This window comes from Adiantum capillus-veneris, chromosome 4, assembly GCF_014529385.1.
Source record: "Adiantum capillus-veneris isolate H3 chromosome 4, ASM1452938v2, whole genome shotgun sequence".
Lineage (NCBI taxonomy): Eukaryota > Viridiplantae > Streptophyta > Polypodiopsida > Polypodiales > Pteridaceae > Adiantum > Adiantum capillus-veneris.
Window position 1 is genome coordinate 10,487,801 of NC_140934.1, and position 21,604 is coordinate 10,509,404.

A 21,604-nucleotide genomic window follows, 5' to 3' on the forward strand; every position below is an offset into this window, starting at 1 on the left:
TAAGCGCTCCATGGAATCTGCAACTTTCAAGTCAACACACGATGTCACCAGGAGGTTTATTTTCCCTGTTGCCTTCTCTAAATATATACTACATAATTTTATTTAATTTTTTTTACTTGTTTTCCCCGGGACCCTTGAAAAGGTACAAGTAGACATTGCATGGCCAATCTGACACGACTCCGGTCGAATAGGTTTCTCACATCAAGAGTCTAGGTCGATGGTCAGGCCAATTAGCACTGGATTCTAATGAGTATGGAAGCCTGTGCGCGCCATATGGAATTTGGGCCACTCGGCAAGTCATTTACAACTTTATAAGTTGGTGGGTACTAGGAAATTAAACCAAAGGGAGTCAAATGGACACATGGCAGTAGGGGAGCTGCATGCAAGCCAACACACGTCCCAAAAGCCTAATCCAAGAGGGGGCGCCCAAAATTGAAATGTAGGCTGATTTTGGAAGGACAGTGACCTACAGTGTGTGTGAGAGTAGTGACCTACAGTGTGTGTGAGAGTAGTGGGTGCAAGTGATCACAACTTTAATGGAAAGCTTGCCTTCTCCCTTGTCTCGTGTAGCGCGATGATTTGCTCTCGCGCATCTCTCTCCCCTTTGCACTTATAGTAATGCCCCACTAGTTGGGCTTCTCTAATGATCATGTACAGTTCTAGAGGTTTTATGCGTGTTTGCCAAGGCAAGAGCCTTCTGAACAGGAACCGGATTAGCTAATTGCTAAACCCCCACAGGTACACAAAGTTCCGTCGCGAAAGATTGTGAATTTGGAGAGATCTCTCGCGTGAGAACTCGTCCAAATTATAGGCGAATAATGAACAAGGGAGTAATGAACAGGCTATGCGTCAAGGGAGTAATGAACACGCTATGCGTCAGACCCTCCCGTTACCTACTTCATATCCTGGTTATTTTGGAGGTGGTTCAGTGTTTCAAGCTATGGCTGGACCTTCCACATATTATATGCCAAGGAATGTGTTTGGGACAATGTAAACAGAATTGATGGACAGTCAGAAGAGGCAAACTCTACTATCCTAGATCTGCTCAAATGTTATGTGCAGAGCACAAGGCAACTTACCATCTCCCATTGGTGAATATGCTTACAATAACATTGTGTATACATCGATAGGAAGGCACCATTTGAGATAGTGAAAGGAAGGAAGAAACTCCTACCCATTTTACAAACTAAGGACAAGATATTTGCGACAGACAAATGTGTGCAAGATATGGATGAAGCATATAGGAAGATAAAGATTGAAGACTTAGGCTAAGCAAAAGAAACCTGCTGATCGTCAACGTCGTGAACTTGTATTTTCACTTGGTGATTGGGTACTTTTGTGCTTTGAAAAGGCAAGGTTGAGGAAAAGGAAAAACAAGGAACATTTGTTTCCAAAGCTCAGTATGCGATATTATGGTCTTTTTTAGATTTCAAAAAAGATCAAGGATGTAGCTTATAGGTTGAAGCTACCAGAAGGCTGGAAAATACATAATGCTTTGCATGTCAGCCTTCTAAGGCCCTTTGTTGGTGATGTGCTAGAGAATATGCTTGATGAGGAACAACCCGAAATGGAAATATTAGAGGAGATTCTTGTTCCTGAACAGACATTGGCACATTAGGAAAGGAAGGTTAGAGGAAAGGTTGCAAGATGCTATTTGGTGAAGTTCAAGAACTATCCATCTTTGGATGCTAGAGTCTAAATTAGTTGATTCACCTTAGCTATTGCAACTATATCTCAAAGCCTTTCAGATGGAACCCACAGTGACTTGATGTAGCCCTTTGAAGCCAGGTGAGAGCATGGATCATGATGCTCAAAGGACTAGTTTAGCAATTGTATCTACTCTTTCCATGCAAAAGTTGGCTACAAAAGTTTGTGCTTGAGAGTACACCAGAAGACTTCTATGCTTGATATATGTGTGGTAGCCAGGTTGGTGGGATTGTTTAATCGTCCAACACTACATTTCCAAAAGCATGTATATCTTGGATTCCCATCATAGAATATATGTGATATCAAGAGATATCAACATGTATTATTGGCATGCAAGCGAGGTCGCTTGAAGTACTTCAAGGGTGGGGTGTGTCACCAAAAGGTGTATTTTTCCTGTTGCCTTCTCTAAATATGTACTATATATTTTTATTTATTTTATTTTTACTTGTTTTCCCCAGGACCCTTGAAAAGCTGCAAGTGGGCATTGCATGGCCAGTGTGACACGGTTGCGGCCGAACAGGTTTCTCACATCAAGAGTCTAGGTCGGTCAGTCTGGGGCTGGTCGAGCAGTTAGCACTCAATTCTGATGAGTATGGAAGCCTGTGTGCGCCAGATGGAATTTGGGCCACTCGGTAAGTCACTTACAACGTTATAAGTTGGTGGGTACCAGGAATTAAACCAAAGGGAGTCAAATGGACACATGGCAATAGGGGAGCTGCATGCAAGCCAACACACACGTTCCAAAAGCCTCATCCAAGAGGGGCGCCCATAATTGAAGTGGACGCTGATTTTTGAAGGACAGTGACCTACAGTGTGTGTGTGTGTGAGAGAGAGTAGTGGGTGCAAGTGATCACAGCTTTAATGGAAAGCTTGCCTTCTCTCGTCTCATGTAGCCTGATGATTTGCTCTCACACATCTCTCCCCCCCCTTTGCACATATGGTAATGCCCCACTAGTTGGGCTTCTTAAATGATCATGTACAGTTCTGGGGATTTTATGCACGTTTGCCAAGGCAAGAGCCTTTTGAACAGGAACCGGATTAGCTAATTGCTAATCCCCCACAGGTACGTACGTCGCACAGTTTCATCGCGAGATTGCGAATGTCACAAACTGATGACGTGTCAAAGCCCTGAAGAAGAGAGCCAACTTGCAGATGTGGGCCGAGGGGCCTAAACCCTAAGTGAAGAGGTAGAGCAGCAGGAAATAAAGCAGGGCTCACATACACACACACACACAAGAACTTGCGAAGCAGGCTGATGACGTGGCAGATTTTCGAAAATCACGTTGGCTGATGACGTGGCAGAACTGTACGGATTTCCGCTTTTCACGTTGGAGGTGCTGACGTGGCAGGACTGTACAGATTTTCGTAAATTGCGCTAACAGCTTTTTGGCTTTGCTTTTGGACCAGATGCATTTGAATTTGAAGGCTTTTCACTGTAATTGCTTTTTAGGCCAAGGGCCTTTAAATATGAGGTTATGGCTCATTCTCTGGCATGCTTCCTGGAGAAGGTGCAGAGTCTGGAGTACCGGCTTGTACTGTGTTGATGCAATATAACGAAATACCGAAAGGGGCGCCAAGGTTTGGGGCCAATACTCTTTGGGGTGGAATTCTGCCACTCCCTGTTGCATGTCGTCTCTCTCTTTCAGTTTAGTTGTTATTGAAGTGCTAAAAATCTGTTCAATCTGCTCTTTTCTATTGGCACGTGGTACCCGTCTTGTGACAACGAATTTTGAGAGTTCTCTCAGGTGAGAACTCGTCCAAATTACAGAGGAATTGACCCATTGCGTGCGAGAGCCCTTGGCACACGCAAAGACATGTTCGCTCGCTAAAAACGATCCAAACCAGAGAATTACAGCCTGCTGTGTTTTTCTGCAGGTTTAGGGTTTCGCACCTAAACTGCAAGGGAACATGAAGGGAGCCTCGGGAAGGCCTTGGCATGCTTAGACAATGCTTTGGGCACCTGGCAGTGGCAAAACAGGGAATTACAGCACACTGAATTTTTGTTACAGCTCACCAGAAAGCTTCTAAATTGCGAGGGAATCCGTCCTAGACAAGTAATGTTGACCTACAGGGGTTTTCGCGTCGTTATGCTGCCGAAAGCAGGTCGGAAACCAGCTTTTTCAGCCCTCGCCAGGTTTGGACAGCTTTGTGAGAGTTTGATCTAAGTGTTCAGATCGTCTACTTTCAATTAAATAAAGAAATACCGAAAGGTGGCCTACAGGGTGTCTGTCTCGTGTGTGCAGTGACATTCTAGTCGTTGGACGCATCTGTGTTTTCTTCATAGTGCTCTGTGTAAAGTTAACAGGTAATTGAAATAGTCCCTGTCACAAACTGCTGACGTGTCAAAGCCCTGAAGAAGGGAGTCAACTTACAGATGCCGGCCGAGGGGCCAAGAAGAACAAGTAACAGAAGAAGAAGTCCTACCAACTTACAGGGACCCCGTTCGATGGGGCCCCAGTGACATAAAGGGATTAAAATAAAGCAAGACCCGCACACACGCAAAAACTGATGACGTGGCAGATTTCCGAAAAATTGCGTTGGCATGATGATGTGGCAGGCTGTATGGATTTTCGCGTTTTGTGATGGTGGCTAATGACGTGGCAGGCTGTACGGATTTCCGTAAATTGCGCTCGCAGTTTTTTGGCATTGCTTTTGGACCAGAAGCTTTTGAGTTTTAAAGGTTTTTTACTATAACTGCTTTTCAGGCCAAGGGCCTTTAAATATGAGGTTAGGGCTCATTCTCTAACATGCTTCCTTGGAGAAGGTGCAGAGTCTGGAGTACCGGCTTGTACTGTGTTGATGCAATATAAAGAATTACCGAAAGGGGCGCCAAGGTTTAGGGCCAATACTCTCTGGGATGGAATTCCGCCACCATGTCGCATATCATCTCTCTCTCTCTCTCTCTCTCTCTCTCTCTCTCTCTCTCTCTCTCTCTCTCTCTCTCTCTCTCTCTCTCTCTCTCTCTCTCTCTCTCTCTCTCTCTTCAATTGTCAATAAAGTGCTAAAAGTCTGTTCAGTCTGTTCTTTTCTATTGGCACGTGGTGCCCTTCTTGTGACAGCCCCGCACTCTATTGTGTACAGACCGGTTATACGCGGCACCTCCGAGGAAGAAATTCTTCAGCGCTGGTGTTTTTTCCCCGGGGATTATTATAGAGGCATCAACGCGAGACCGCAAGTATGGTACAAGGGTTGCTGATTTTGCGGGCTTAATGCAAGGTGAGATTGTGCACTGCTGATGTTGCTAGCTAATATGCATATGCTGCGTAGAAAGTTAAGGCCCCTTCACTCTTTGGTTTACACGCTCACATTTAAATTGTACCATCAACCCCTATAAGTATCAAGTGATGATGTGGCAATTTTTAAAACGCTGTTTATGTTGCGATCTATTTTTTCAACCCACATGTATGAAGAGTTGTCACAAACTGCTGACGTGTCAGCCCTAAAGAATGGAGCCAACTTACAGATGCTGGCCAAGGGACCTAAACCCTAAGAAGAACAAGTAACAAAAGAAGAAGTCCTACCAACTTATGGGGACCCCGTCTGATGGGGTCCCAAGTGACAAAGAAAATAAAGCAGGACTCACACACATCACAAGAAATTGCGTAGCTGCTGATGACGTGGCACATTTTCGAAAATTATGTTGGTTGATGACATGGCAAGTTGTACGGATTTTCGCGTTTTGCGCTGACTGCTGACGTGGCAGCTCTACGGATTTTCGTAAATTACGCAGGCAGCTTTTTGGCATTGCTTTTGGGACCACAAGCTTTCATGTAAACTACTTTTCATAGGCCAAGGGCCTTTAAATATGTGCTAAGAGCTCATTCTTTTGCACGCTTCACTGATGGACATACACGGTCTGTGAACAGACTCACAAAACCCATGTCATAAAGTAGCTTGTCCACGTACACACAGGGTTAGATGTGCACGTGACACCTGTATTTTCTGCAGCCTCATTCTCTCTTACATCAGCCCCAATCATCTTTTACATCAACATACCAACTTGCAATTTCATCAAAAACGACATCCTTGCTCACCGTCACTTTACCCGTGTGACAGGATTGTAACACTTGTATCCTTTTTGCTAAAGGGAATAGCCAACGAACACACACTTTTCTGCTTTTGGATCAAGCTTACTTCTAAGCTCATCCGGCACATGCACATAAGCAATACATCCGACCACTTTAAAATCTGATACATCTGGTTTTTCACCACTGAACTTTTCTTCAGGTGTCATATCATGTACTACAACAATTGGAGTCTTGTTCATAATGCAGACACCTGTAGCAACTGAAACCAGCCTGCAGAGCGGTAGACGTTAGCTTTCACCCGATTCGTAGACTTTACGACACAAAGCAATGACGTAAAATGAGCCTGTAGCTGAGACTGGAATTACACTTCAAGACAAAAAGCACGGCCAGGAAGCTAGAATGCTCCCAAGCAGACAGTGACAACCTGTAAGCCCCAAAATTGGAGCCCCTTTCGGTATTTATTTATTCTTTAACAGAGGGAATAGAAGCTGTGATTTCCTACAAGCTGTCCTGCATAATCCGGGCTGAAATTCATCTGTTCTGGACCGATTTCGGAAGCATAACTATACTAGGACGCTTCACAATCAGCATCCCCACGCAATAGATGACTTCCCCGACGCATACGAACACTTTGCAAAACCTGGCGAGAATCTACAGCACGTTGAATTCTCTGTTTTCTGCCCCGAAAATGCGCCAAATCACCTCTATAGCGGTCCCCTCGCGTCCCCCGGCTTTTTGGGGGTATTAGGGACCGTTTAGGGCCGAAACCGTAAACCTGCAAAAATACACAGCAGGCTGTAATTCCCTGTTTTGGGCTCCGTTTCGCGTGCCGGTCGCATCCGTAGCATGTCCTCGAGCTCCCGTGCCTGTAGGGCTACTTGCCCTTTGAATCGGACGAGATTTCTCACATGAAACCTCTCCAAATTCACTTGTACCTACGGGGGATTAGCCACTAGCAATCCAATACCTGTGCAAGAGGCTCTTCCCTCGGCAATCGCGCATGAACCCACACAACTGTACATTGGTCAAATGAGAAGCCCACTTGAGGGGCATAACATAATTGCTCGTAGGGGAGAGAGCATTGCGTAGCGTGCAGGGCATCACTCCTGGCACCGCACTGTACATAAGAGGGAAAGCAAGCATTCCACAGCTCTTGTACCTATTTCAATCCGCCTTGCTGCTGAAAATTGCGTCCCCATTCTCTTGTAGGCTCGCCCCATCTCACCCAAAGTGGCAGAAATGCTCACAGAGTGACACCTCGCCTAGTTTCCGACTTTGGCCAACTTGGCTAAAAATATCTCAACTGGTGCGTCAGTTGACTTGGCAGCAGAGCAATAAAATGTTCCCCTTGTCATTCCAGAGCTAATGACGCGAACACATTTTCAAGTCTAAAATAGCAATTCCCTAAATTTTAGGAGATGCTTCCATGGCACTCACGCGGGTCTTCTGACCATCAATCACCACTGGAGCCACAGCTAAAACTGCAATGTCGGCCAGCTATCAGGTGATTTACACTCGTAGCCCCACCATGGCTAACCTTAATCCATTTGTCCAACTTTAGTGCTCACTGGCCGTCCGGCCTAGACACTCATTGTCCGCCTCACACCATGCAACTCGGCCATTGGCATTTCCAGAGGGGTGCCTTAAAACAAGTCAAATAAAATTCCCCCAGAAAGAAATCAACAAGTAAAGTTACTTGTCACAAACTCATGACATACCCCCCTCTTGAAATCGCGAACACCCTCGTTTGCATGAATATCAATCCATTAGTGTGTACAACACTTCATGGACACCGTATCACGGCTGTCAACTGTAACAGACTTGGACACTCCAAGTCAAGAATCAACCGCGACAGCACCAAATAACCACTTCAAAACAATTCACAGATCACAATAGATTTGCATTGGCCCGGCGGAGTTCCGTGCCTAGAGATATTGGCCCCAAAGACTGGCGCCCATTTCAGTATTTCTTTTTATATTAATCAGTTCAAAGTACAAGAGAGTGGGTCAGGATTCACTCTCAGACTCTGTGTCCAGATGCTTTGAGAAGTGAGGCCCTCACCACTAATTTAAAGATTACAAGGGATACCCAAAAGCAGAGCCCCAAAAGCTTGAAAGCAAAAGCAGATTCTCTCTCTCTCTCAATGAGAGTCAGTAAAAAGCAAGTTCTCTTTTTTTCTCTCTTTCTCCCAAATCATAGCAAAAAGTTGAGATTTGCGTCGCTCAATATTTCCTTTTTTTTTCCTTTCCACCTCCGGGATTTCCAAAAATTAGGGTTTCTGGTAGAAATTAGGATTTGCAGGAATTTTAGGATTTCTGGCAAAAATTAGGGTTTCTATTGTCCATAGCCACGTCATCACTTTGTGACATACCCCCCTCTTGAAAGCATTGTAATCGACCGCGATTACGCCAGCAAAACCGACAAAAGCCATAAATCGTCTTAGCAGACACTGACTGTTAGTACCTACGTACTAGGGACACACATCTAGCACATGTACAAAATCGACAGTCACATCACCTGAGATCACAGGACATCACATGACATTCAACATTCATTCGGATCTTAGACCATGATTTATCGGCAATGTAGCTAGCAATCACATCTAGGTCCAATCGAGACCTCATCGATTGTTGGGTTAAAGGCCTAAATAACCCCTTTTTGTACACTTTTATACTTTGTCCAAGTTCATATTGAACCTGGACACATTTTTTAAAGGTCACAGGCTGAAATTAGGTCAAAAACAGGAAATTACAGGTTATGACAGCAAAATACAAGTTTTGTGAATGATGTATTAAGGTGTGGGTAGGGTAGTTTTCGTTCGACGTACGGGACGTCTATTACCGTTCGGTCGGACCCGTTCCGTTCCGTACGTTTAGTACGTTCTGTATGATCGAAAAATGTAGCCGTTTATGACCGTTGGCGACAGTTTTTGCACGTGTTAGTGCGCGTTTAGGGAGCCATTTTGGAGCATGTTTGCAATCATGTGGCATGTACCAATGCCTATTGCCATGCTCTCCCTCTCACATCCATAATGCCCCATGCTCTCCCTCTCCCATGCTCTTCCTCTTCCTATAATCTATTTAAGCAACTCCTCCACCTTGTTCTCAACACAACTTACAAGCTACAAGCTCTAGCCTCTCAATGCTCTCATCATCCATGTGCTCCCATTGAAGCTCTCAAGTGACAAGGCTCAAGCTCTCCTTCTCTCCCTTGGGTTTCTCCCCCTCAAGCTCCCATTGAAGCTCTGGAGTCTCAAGTGACAAGCTCTCCATCGTCTCTCCCTCTCAAGCTCTCAAAATTGTAATCTGTCTAAATGTCAAGTTTCTTTAAGGCCTAAGCCTTAGGCTTAAGAATTATTTGTTTTTTTTTATTTTGAACGTACATAACGTCATCGTACATCATAATTTTTTTTAGTTCGTTTAGTACCGCACATCGTCGTACGTGTACAAAACGTACGAGACCGTACGAGACGACCCTGGGTGTGGGAATACTTTTGCTAAGTCCCCGCTACCCCAAAACACTTAAATTGCCGAAAAACAAGCCCTAAACCAGGTGTTTTAAGCAAATTTCAGATTTGCGCAGGTTTTAGCAAGTGTTTTTATGGTGCAAATTGATGCAATCTATGCACATTTGACAAATTTTGTCGATGTATGACCATTTGTGACTCAATTTCATGCAATTTTGATGCTACAAATTGGGGCTTTTGCGCTTACATGCTTCTAAAGGTTGTGTATTAGCCTTATGTATGTCTTCTGAGGCTAAAAACAAGTAAATTTGTTGTTTTCGAACACAAATTCGCGCGCTGAAATTTCCTACGCATAAATTTCAGAAATTGAATTTTGTGCCCAAATCGACCTATTTTGCACCAAATTGCTCCTGTGACCATTGGGAGCTGTAGTGCACATCTCTGTGAGGCTATACTCCGATTTTTGCGCAATTTGCCCAAAAAATTCAGCGTATTATCCCTCTTATTTCGTGCAACTATGGCCTCATCTTCTTCGGATGTGAAGAACCTCTTCGAGATTAGGAGGTTCGATGGTACAAGTTTTGATCTTTGGAAAGACAGGATTCAAGGAATCCTATTTCTTAAGGATTGCAAAGGGGCACTTGAACAGGTGAAGCCACAGAATCTGACGGATGAAGCATGGATTAGCATGAACAGGAAAGCCGTTACATACATTAAAATTGAAGGGGATCGGGGAGCACCACAGACGGAGAGTGAGAGAGAGAGAAGGAGACACACGATACATAGATATGGTGGGGAGACTCAATGAGTGAGCAGCCCCCTATACACTTATGCTATGTATAAGGTATACAAGTCAGTGGGCGCCCAGACTCTCGGCGGCCGGGCAAGGCACAGGCGCCTATACCCCAACAACCTCCCACTTAAAGACGACTGTGCCTTTAAGCAAGAGAACCTAGTCTAAAGACTACAAAAGGCGAGAGAAAACCGCTCTCAACCGATGCCCACTGGCTGGCTGTGATCATGTACATCCGGCTGTCCTGCTCCGTGTAAGTCCATACACCACCAGACGTACCGCACACGTACTGCAAGTATGTACCCAATATCTGCATATCTCCCTCGTGCACTATGCCATCATCAGTCAACAAACGACTAACAACCCCACCTGCAAATGCTCTCACTGCAGCTGCGATATCCGGTCTCAAGATCAGCATCTCATACATGAGACCACCGAATGCCGATGCAATGCTAGCGGGCCCTGCTAGCTCTACGGAGCATGCATCAACATATATATCCCTGGCAATAGGCATCTCTGACTGACAAGGCATGTCAACCACATGCATCTCTTGACTGTCCGCAAAAGACGCATCAACCTGTCGTGCAACCTCAGAGCAAACCAGAACTCTAGGTGTTTGCTGGAAGACATATCCTGCACAACTATATCCCCATGCTGACTGTCGAGCATAGAAAGAAATGACTATATAATCGCTGACATCTCAGCCTCCTCTGCAATCATCCACTGCAAATATGACCACTCAATCTACTATGACTCACTAGAGCTCTCATGCTCTAACTCCTTATGCATAGACTCTTGCACAACGTCCTCCTATCGTGACTCACTAGAGCAAGACCGCTCTACCTGTCTATCCTGCATAGGAGTATCTCGCACAACTGACTCTCTGCTTTGCTCAGTCACACTAGCAAAGCATGCATGTCCGACTCTGTCACCTCTCTGTGTGACTGCTCAAGTCGGGCCCCCAACTGTGTGCACAACGAGCTCACTACTCTGCACTCCATGCAAAGCACCCTGCAACCCATGAGCAAAAGAGATTGTCCGGGTCTCTCGCTCTCTGCATGGCTGTAACAAGATTGAGACTCGACCATCTCGCACCAATTCTACGTGCAATGGGTACCATGTGCCAACTCTAGCACCTCTCGCAATCACTAGCGAACCCAAATGCAACGCAAAAGATCGCTCAAGCAACGATACCCGACATCCACTATCCCTGAGCTGACCAACGGAGATCAAACTCATCATCAAATCAGGCACATGACGCACATCTCTGAGCACGTACGATGCACCGCTCGGTAATGACAGTCTCAGATCTCCTGAACCAACAATCTCATCCACTGACCCATCTGCCAATCGCACACTACCATGCACTCTGCTAGAATAGCTACTGAACCAGTCACGATACGGAGTGACATGAAAAGTAGAGTCCCTGTCTAGCACCCACTGCAAAAGAAGTGCACTATCCTCGGACGTCAAAAAATCAGGAGTAATACAGGAAGCAAATGTGACCTCACTGTCACTAGGGTACTCAGACACTGTATTTGATCCTGCAGCTGTCAAGTCAATGGAGCCTATAACATCTACTGCATCCTTGAGACTAGCCTGTCTCTTGTGTTGTCTCATACGACGAAAGCATCGCCGTCTAATGTGCCCTGTGTGACCACAATGCCAATATCTCAAGTGTCGACACGAACGAGAACGCCGTCTCTCATGAGTCATTGTCCTAGACTCGAAAGTCTCACACATATTGACTACTATAAGTGAATGTCAAAATAACCAAGAGCTGTAACTCTAGTCTAGGTACGGTAGCAATGAAATGCCCTCAACTAATCCAAAAGAAGCAACCTGCAACGAGAAAATGCTCTCCGAAAAAGAGCTCACCAGCACCTACAATGCTCATGCGAATCCACGCATAAAATCTCTCGCAGTAGTGTAACCACACTGTGCTCCACAAATAGCAATGATGCAAATCCCAAATGCTAAGTGTACGAGGATCCTGTAGAGTAAACCAAGCTCCTATATGGCTGTAAAATATGGCTGCAAATCAGCCCCAAAATTCAGCTCTTAAACAACTGTATAAACAAGTCACAAACGTGTCCCAGATCAGCCTACAACTGAGCCATACATGGACACCTGCAAAGAGGAAACAATGGCTGAAAATTCAGCGCCCAAATAAGCCCTCAAACCTGCCTGTAACTTGTAAACCTGTAGTTGAAACCTGCTGAAAAACCTCAAGCCATTAGTGCTCGAATCCGGCTACCTAGCTCGTAGCCACACAAGCATACATCACAATATTCACTCCTGTGAGTGTGCCAAGATAACTGTACGCCTGTCAAACCGTGAGCTAATCACCAAGCCCACACTGTGCGGTATAGATGCATACACACGCACAAATCTCCCACCTGCAGAGAACACAGCACGCAAATGCTGAGTGCAACCCGCAATCTCTACCTAGATCGCATAAATGATGCGCATAAAACTCTTGGGAAAATTTCGCCAAAGTTTCGACGCACAATGGCTGTCAACACAAAATAACCATTGTCCTACAAGCTCAATACAATGAGCAATCAATGCGCATCAAACTACACTCAACATACATGCATAAGCTCTGCAAACCTGTGTCCAACAAATGCTCACAAAGAGTACCACAGGTGACCATACATGTCATCCACAACTAACCTCTACACTTGCTCACAAGATCTACTGCTCAAAGACCATGTATGCAAGCCACAACACTACAGAAGAACCACTCAACTGCAACTGGCAACACCTGTGGGAGTACTAGACTCGACTTGTACCTGGGAGTCAAACCCGATCTTGTAACATCTGCAACTGCTCACAATCGAGCAAATCAAACCAATCCACCTCATATGTGCCTGCTACGTGCAGTGTGCACGGGTAAGCTGTCTGCAGCAAAGAAAACAACAAAGCCCAAAACTGTCCTAAAAAACAGTCTGTGTGTTTTAATTTCAGACCCAGCTGCACTCCGAATCAGAAATCGATTCCTTCTACAAAGTCGTAGAGCTTGAAGCCAGCTCTGTTTTGAACAAAATAGTTTTGGAATCGGAGCTTTGTAGCTCAAGTTATGAGCAAAACAGTGAACTGCTGTCAAACTGTCAAAAACTGAACGACTTTCTTCTGTGCTTCTTTGAGCTCATAGAAAGACTCAAACTCATATACATCAGCCTATGGCTTAAGCATATCCATGAATGATTGAATCACGGCTGAATCCTCAGCACTTAAGCCATCCATATCCGTCATCGTATCCACGAATGACATGCCCTGCTGCACAATTGTCTGCACAACTGGCTCAACATGCTCACAAACTGGAGCATCATGCAACCTATCCGCAAAGGAGACATGCCTCATCTCTCTGCATGGCTACGTACTCGCGAACATTGTGCCGTCTCGCACATGACGTACTCGCATCGTGGGCGCGAGCGAGAGCGTGTGTGAGTGTGTGTGCAACGATGGAGGAGAGAGGAGAAGAGGAGAGACCTTGTGTTTGCAAGGGCTGAAACTAACTTTCCGCCTCAATGCGTGAGCTGAATGCATCAATCTCACAATGCTTACATGTCTATGGAAGCTCCAAGCTCCAATCTATCGTCGATGTCACCGTTGCAAAGCTTGCCGAGAAGAGGGAAAATGCTGTAAACACTGGACTGATCTGTAGAGGAACTGTGGACTGATCTGTGAGCACTAGGAAGCTCCTGAGAGCTCTCCTGCAAGCCTCTGTATGGCTGCCCACAAGCCTCCTCTATTTCTTTGCTCAAATCTGTGACCTCTTCGCCATAGCTGACGAGTTCAACGCGAAGCCGTCCATCTACGCTCTCAAACCTGTCGCTCTGATACCAATTGAAGGGGATCGGGGAGCACCACAGACGAAGAGTGAGAAAGAGAAGGAGACACGACACACAGATATGGGTGGGGAGACTCTATGAGTGAGCAGCCCCCTATACACTTATGCTATGTATAAGGTATACAACTCAGTGGGCGCCAAGACTCTGGGCGGCCGGGCAAGGCACAGGCGCCTATACCCCAACAAAAATGGCCATGACCGATGAGACCGTCATTGATGTGAAAGGTCTCACGACTGCTTTTGATGTGTGGGAGAAGTTGAAGTTGAAGGAAATGTATGAAAATACAACGCCTGTCAACCAGGTGCACTTGATGCGAAAACTTGTTGGCATGCAACTAGATGAGTCCAAGAGCGCCGCAGAGCACTTGTCATTGTTCCCAGGTACTTTGTCGCAGTTACAGGATTCTAGCTTGCCCCCTTTTTGATGATAAGCTGAAAGCTATCTTCTTGCTTATGACCTTACCTGAGTCATGGGAAACTTTGGTGGTTTCGTTGTCCAATAACCCCAATTTGACCTTTGATGGTGTTAGGGGTTCTATCTTGAATGAAGAAATCAGGAGGAAAGAAAGTGGAGAGAGAGGCAGCTCTGCCAACATGGTTAGAGGCAGGACAGAAAAGAAGAATGCTTATGCACAAAGGAGTAAGAGTAAGAGTAAAGAAAGGGGAAATGCAAGCAAAGGCAAGGGTGATGTGACTTGCTATCAATGTGGCAAGAAGGGTCACAAGAAACCCGATTGCAGGTACTATAAAGCTGAGTTAGAAAGGAAAAAGAATGGTGGAGACAAAAAGAAAGAGAAGAAGGAAGTCAAGGCAGATGCACACGATAGCTCAAAGGACAAAGAGAAGGCCAATGTGGCTTCTAGTGTCGTGATTGAGAAGCTGTCAGATGTAGAGGTCATCTTGTGTGCCACTTTGTCAGATGATGATGCTTATGACTTTGATGCCTCTCTAAATGTTCATTCACAGGACATGCAGATCACCAAGAGTGATCTTATTCTTGGTGATCTTATTGATGCTTTGTTGACTGTCAATGATGCATTGTCCCAGACTTGGATTGTTGATTCCGGTGCTTCATTTCATGTGACTCCTATCAAGGAGTGTTTCTCTACTTTTGATGTAGGCAAGTGTGGCCATGTATACCTTGGAAACAATCATGCATGTTCCATTGAGGGTATCGCCACTGTGCATCTCTCCATAGATGGCACAAATGAGCTTGTCTTGCATGATGTTAGATATGTGCCGAGAATCAAGAATAGTTTGCTTTCTGTTGGTCAGATGGATATGCATGGTTACAGCATCTTGTTTGAGAGAGGATCATGGAAAATGGTCAAAGGCTCAAGGCTGATTGTAAAGGGCACAAAGAAAGAGACACTTTACTGCATGCATGGAAAGGCCGTGTTGGGCAAGTTTATTGCATTGACTGAAATTAACTCTCACATGGAGTTGTGGCACAAGAGGCTTGGCCATATGAGCCAAAAGGGCCTTTCTAAGCTTTGTACTTTGAACAAGCTTGATGCTAAAGGCACAAAGCTTGACTTTTGTAATGAATGTCAATATGGCAAGCAAGTAAAGCGTTCTTATTACTCTGGTGTCTCTCGTAAATCTTGTGTGCTTTATCTTGTACATTCCGATGTATGTAGCATGCCTACTAAGTCTATGGGTGGTGCATGTTATTTTGTCTCCTTTGTTGATGATCATTCTAGGAAAATTTGGGTTTATTTGCTTAAGTCTAAGGATGAAGCCTTTGCTACGTTTAAGAGATTTCATGCATTTGTGACCACCCAAACTGGTAGAAAGCTAAAGTGCTTGCGTACAGACAATGGGGGGGAGTACACAAGTACTGAATTTAACAAGTTTTGTGAAAATTTCGGCATTAAGAGGGAGCTTATTGTGCCATACAGCCCCTCTTCTAATGGTGTGGCTGAAAGATTCAATAGGACACTTTGTGAGAGGGTGAGATGCATGCTATCCACAGCTAATCTCTCTCATGGATTTTGGGGAGAAGCTTTGAAAACTGCAGTGCATATATACAATCGATCCCCTCACATGTCTTTGAAAGGTGACATCCCTGAAAAGGTTTGGTCTGGCAAGCCTGCTTCATATGATCACTTACGCATTTTTGGTTGCGAAGCTTTTGTGCATGTTAGACCTGAGTTGAGGCGTAAACTAGATGCGAAGACCATTAAAGGCCTCTTCATGGGATATGGTGAAGAAGGCGAAATGAGTTACAAGATTTGGTTACCTCAGCTCAAAAGGGTTGTACGCAGCAAGGATGTTGTTTTTAATGAGGCAAGGCTGCTTCAAAACAATTGTGCCTCAGATCATAAAAGGGTGAAATTTCAGCATGACCAGCCACCTGTTAGGCCTATTTTTGACCCTCAGGATGCACCACAAATGGCTGAAAATGTAGATGATCCAGTGGTGTTTGAGCCAGATGATGTTGGACAGCAAATTGAGGCTCCTGAAGGGCATTTGCAGCCAAGAAACAATGCTGAAAATGATGTACAGCAGCCCATTGTTGATGATTTTGTAGTGCCACCTGATGTAAACCCATTGCCGGATAATGTGGATCATTGGGTGAGGCGGTCTACTCGTCAAAGACGGCCTATGAGTCGATATGACCCCTCTTTGCATTACATTATGTTGACAGATGAGGGAGAGCCTCTTACGTATAAAGAGGCAAAGACATGTAAGCACAACGACAAGTGGGAGCTTGCTATGCAGGAAGAGATTAAAGCTTTGCATGCTAATCATACTTGGGATTTGGTTGAATTGCCCAAAGGAAGGAAGGCTATTCCTAACAAATGGGTGTATAAATCAAAATTGTTGATGCAAAACCCAAGTATAAGGCAAGGCTTGTGGCAAAGGGATATGTTCAAACCAAGGGCATAGACTTTCAGGAAGTGTTCTCTCCTGTTGTGAAGATGACCACATTGCATGTATTGTTTGCCATTGTGGCTGCTCTTGATTTGGAAATGGACCAAATGGATGTACATACCGCTTTCTTGCATGGTGATGTGGAAGAAGATCTTTACATGAAGCAACTCGAGGGTTTTGTCATCCCTGGCAAGGAACATTTGGTATGTATGCTCAATAGAAGCTTATATGGGCTGAAACAATCATGTAGACAGTGGTACAAGAAGTTTGATCGCTTCATGCTTAAACATGGTTACAAAAGAAGCCATGCATACCATTGTTTGTATACCAAACGTGATGAGGATGGCAGCCTGATCATTCTTGTGCTCTATGTAGACAATATGTTGATAGCTGCAAAGAAAAGAAGCACTGTAGATGCTCTTAAAGGGCAGCTGAAATCTGCGTTTTCAATGAAAGACCTTGGGGCAGCTGAACATATACTTGGAGTGCGTGTTACACGGCAAAGAGACAAGCGCCTATTGTATTTGTCGCAAGAAAAGTACATTAAAAAGGTGTTGGACAGATTTAACATGGCTGAAGCAAAGCCTCTTGGTGTGCCATTACAGCCATATGTTAAAATCTCCAAGAATGATTGTCCCAAGTCAAAGGAAGAAGCCAATGACATGCAAAGTGTGCCTTATGCTTCAGCTTGTGGTTCACTTATGTATGCTATGGTTGCTACTAGGCCTGACATAGCCCATGCAGTGCGAGTCATGAGCCGGTTTATGGCTAATCCAGGCAGGTTGCATTGGGATGCATTGAAGTCCATTATGAGGTACTTGAAAGGGACTAAAACAAATGCCTCTGCTATGGTAAAGGACCAATGGAGTTGAAGGGATTTTGTGACTCTGACATGGCTGGTGATGTGGATACACGGAAATCCACAAGTGGCTATGTATTTACTCTTGCGGGAGGTGTTGATTCATGGTGTTCTAGATTGCAAAAGATTGTTGCATTGTCTACTACAAAGGCTGAATATATTTCAACCATTGAGACTTCCAAAGAAGCTATTTGGTTCAGAGTTACCCGGAACACGAAACGCGGAACGGGAACGGCGACGGGCCTCCCTGCGGAACGGGGGAACGGAAACGGGCCCGGAACGGGAACGGCTAAAAAAAACACCCAAATATTGTTTTTTTTAGCGTTATGTGTTTGAATACAAGTAGTACTAGAGTCCTTTGACTCTAATACCCACAAAAAACACGATTCGAAGACCATTCAACCTTATTATGACTTGATTAGGATGTGCGGCGCCCAGCGTACATAACACATATACAACATTGAGCAAACACAATGCCCATACACAATGCTCTCAAATAATTGCAAGAGTGGTAGTCAGAGATAACACTTTGGAATTAATTATGGCTAACCAGCCTCAAGGGCAGCCAAGGTGCTACAAAAAATACAAAGGGGGACAAACCAGTGACCACTGACCACAATACCAAAAGACTGAAGGTGACAAATACCATAAAGATGCTAGTAGCTACAAATGGCAAAGAGGGCAAGGCTCAAGCAGCCATACAAAAAGCTAAGGATAAATGGCAAAGACTCAAGACTCAAGAGTCAAGAGCCACTAGCTTGAGAGGCCTCCCAATTCGTAGTAGCCGACTGTAAATCATGCACATCCTCCCATTCCTCATCATCGAGCTCTAGGTCCGGCTCAATCTCAACCACGGATGAAGTACTTGGTGTTGGTGGATGTGCATCTCCACCTACCTAAGGAGCCTCTTGCTGTAACAGACTTGGACACTCCAAGTAGGGAATCAACCGCGACAGCACTAAATAACCACTTCAAAACAATTCACAGATCACAATAGATTTGCACTGGCCCGGCGGAGTTCCGTGCCTAGAGATATTGGCCCCAAAGACTGGCGCCCCTTTCGGTATTTCTTTTTGTATTAATCAAACATCAAAGTACAAGAGAGCCGTTAGGGTTTCACTCTCAGACTCTACGTCCAGATGCTCTGAGAAGTGAAGCCCTCACCACTTATTTAAAGGTACAAGGGATGCCCAAAAGCAGAGCCCCAAAAGCTTTTAGAATAAACAGCATAAGTTTTCTCTCTCTCTTAGAGAGTCTTTTCTCTTTTTCTTATTAAAAAAAAGCAAAATTGACGTCCCTCATCATTTTCAAAATATATATATATATATATATATTTTTTTTTATTTTTTTTTTTTATTAGCCTCCACCATTTTCGAAAATTAGGGTTTATGGCAAAAATTAGGGTTTTTGATGTCCGCCACGTCATCACTTTGTGACATACCCCCCTCTTGAAAGCATTGTAATCGACCGCGATTACGCCTGCAAAACCGACAAAAGCCATAAACCGTCTTAGCAGACACTGATTGTTAGTACCTACGTACTAGGAACACACATCTGGCACATGTACAAAATCGACAGTCACATCACACGACATCACAGGACATCACCAGACATCACACAACATCACATGACATTCAACATTCATTCGGATCTTAGACCATGATTTATCGGCAATGTAGCTAGCAATCATATCTAGGTCCAATCGGGACCTCATCGATGTCCGATTGACTAACCCCTATTGCAACCATGTCTATTCGAGATCAATCAGACCAAAATGCTGCAGTCATTTCGGCTCTCAGTTCCTGCACTCACAAGAAGTCAAGAACAAATCAATATCATAATCAAGAATTCCATTTCATAAAGTCATCCAGCAGAATACTGTCAGCTCTCAGTATCCCTGAAGCTCAAAGAGACATCAGTGACTTTAGTATCAAAATCGAGGCATCTGTTGACAAAGGAGCGGAGTAACTCCCCTCTTGTGCATCCCACTACACCAGATCTTCGGCCAAGCTGAGTTTCTGGGTTCTGTTTGGAGTAGACTATGCTAAACCAAAACATCGAGGTAAAGTTTCACAATCCGAGGAGTATCTGCTAGGTCCTCCTCCTCCATCCACTTCGCATCAAATGCAGGAAAGTTCTTGAACTTAACCAAGAACCGCCTTCAGACTTTACCTTTCTTCGTATCGTTATGTGCCAAAATCTATTCAGAAACAAGGATCTCCTAGTTTTCTTCCACTTCGGGTTGCTCATCAGGCTCCCCATCATCAGGCACATCACCCTTAACAGGGTTCAAGAGACTCACATGCAATGCATTATGAATCCTCCAATTATCTGGCAGTTTCAATCGAAAGGAGACATCATTTATCTTGTCAGTGATCTGGAAAGGTCCGTAGTATCGCATACTAAGCTTTGGAAAAAGCCTCTCCTTTCCCTTTTTCTTTCGTAGGCGTGCCTTCTCAAAAGTAAGAGCACCCAATCATCCTCCTTCAATTTCAAGTCGCGACGATGGCGATCCGCTGCCTTTTTCTGTCGTTCTTGAGACTCCCGCAAAGTCTCGCGAACCTTGGCAAAAGCCGTATCCAAATCTCGCGAATATTCATCCGCTTCCAATATCTAATCTTTCGTGCTCAGGAAGGATGGAACCTTCGCAGCATTTTCAACAATCTCACATGGCGTCTTCCCCGTCGAAGAGTGTATCGTGTTATTGTAGGCAAATTCCACCAAAGGTAAGTTCTTTTCCCATTGAGTCTTCTGATCCAAGATACAAGACTTCAATAAATCTAAAATCACTGAATTGGCAATCTCAAATTGCCCGTCAGTCTGCAAGTGGAACAATGACGAGAACTGCAACTGCGTGCCAATGTTCTCCCAAATTGCCTTCCAAAACAAATTCATAAATCTGGGGTCTCTGTCGGAGACAATCGTCTCAAACAAGCCATGTAATCGAAAAATCATCGTAATCATTCTGTTTTCTTAGGAGATCAAAAATGAAATCCATTGCAATACTTTCCCAGGGGTAGGTGGGTATCGGTAAAGGCTGTAACAATCCCTGTGCCTTATGCCTGTCAAACTTGACCTTCTGGCATACTAAGCAATTGCGCACAAACTCTTCCACATCCTTTTTGAGTCTCCGCCCAAAGAAGTATCTGTCTACCCCTTCATGGTGGTAGCAATGCCGCGGTGACCCGTAAAAGGTGGATAGTGGCATTCAGTCATAACCTTATCCCTCAACGGCTGTGTAACGCACAACATAGTCTTTTTCATCAAGTAGCCTTCCCGAAGGGAGTATCCAGCTACTGTCTCTCCATCCCGTATCCGTATGAAATCCTCGAAGCTACTATGATGTATCGCGGAAACAGCCAGAACCAACGGTTTCCGAGACAAAGCATCTGCCACCACATTCTTTTGTCCGTGCACATGGACAATCTGGAAGTGGAACTGTGACAAGATGTTCGCCCACCGCATCTGCTTTTCCGAAAGCTGCTTCTGTGAGAAGAAGTAGCGCGAACTCTGATGGTCTATAAAAACAGTAAAATCGGCTCCGAGTAGGTAATGCCGCCACTGAGTAAGAGCATGTTTAACCGCCAAAAGCTCTTTCTCATAGATCTGTGTTGTCATCTCCGGCCTACAGAACAAACGGCTCTCGTAAGCTATGACATGGCCTTCTTGCATCAAGACCGCACCCAGACTACGACCACAAGGATCACAATATACTTCAAATGACTTCTGCATGTCCCGCAGAGTCAAAATAGGTCCCGTAGTCAATTTCTCTTTCAATGTCCGAAAGGCAGTCACCTCTGTGGGTCCCCACGAAAAAGGTACTCCTTTCTGTGTCAAGGTATGCAAAGGGGAAGCATCCTCTAAAAACTTTCGTATGAACCGCCTATAGTACGAACACAATCCCAAGAAGCTTCTAACTTCATGGACATTCCTCAAATCGGGCCAATCACAGATAGTCTCTATCTTGGCCGGGTCCATTTGCACTCCTGCTGCTGACACAATGTGTCTCAAAAAGTGT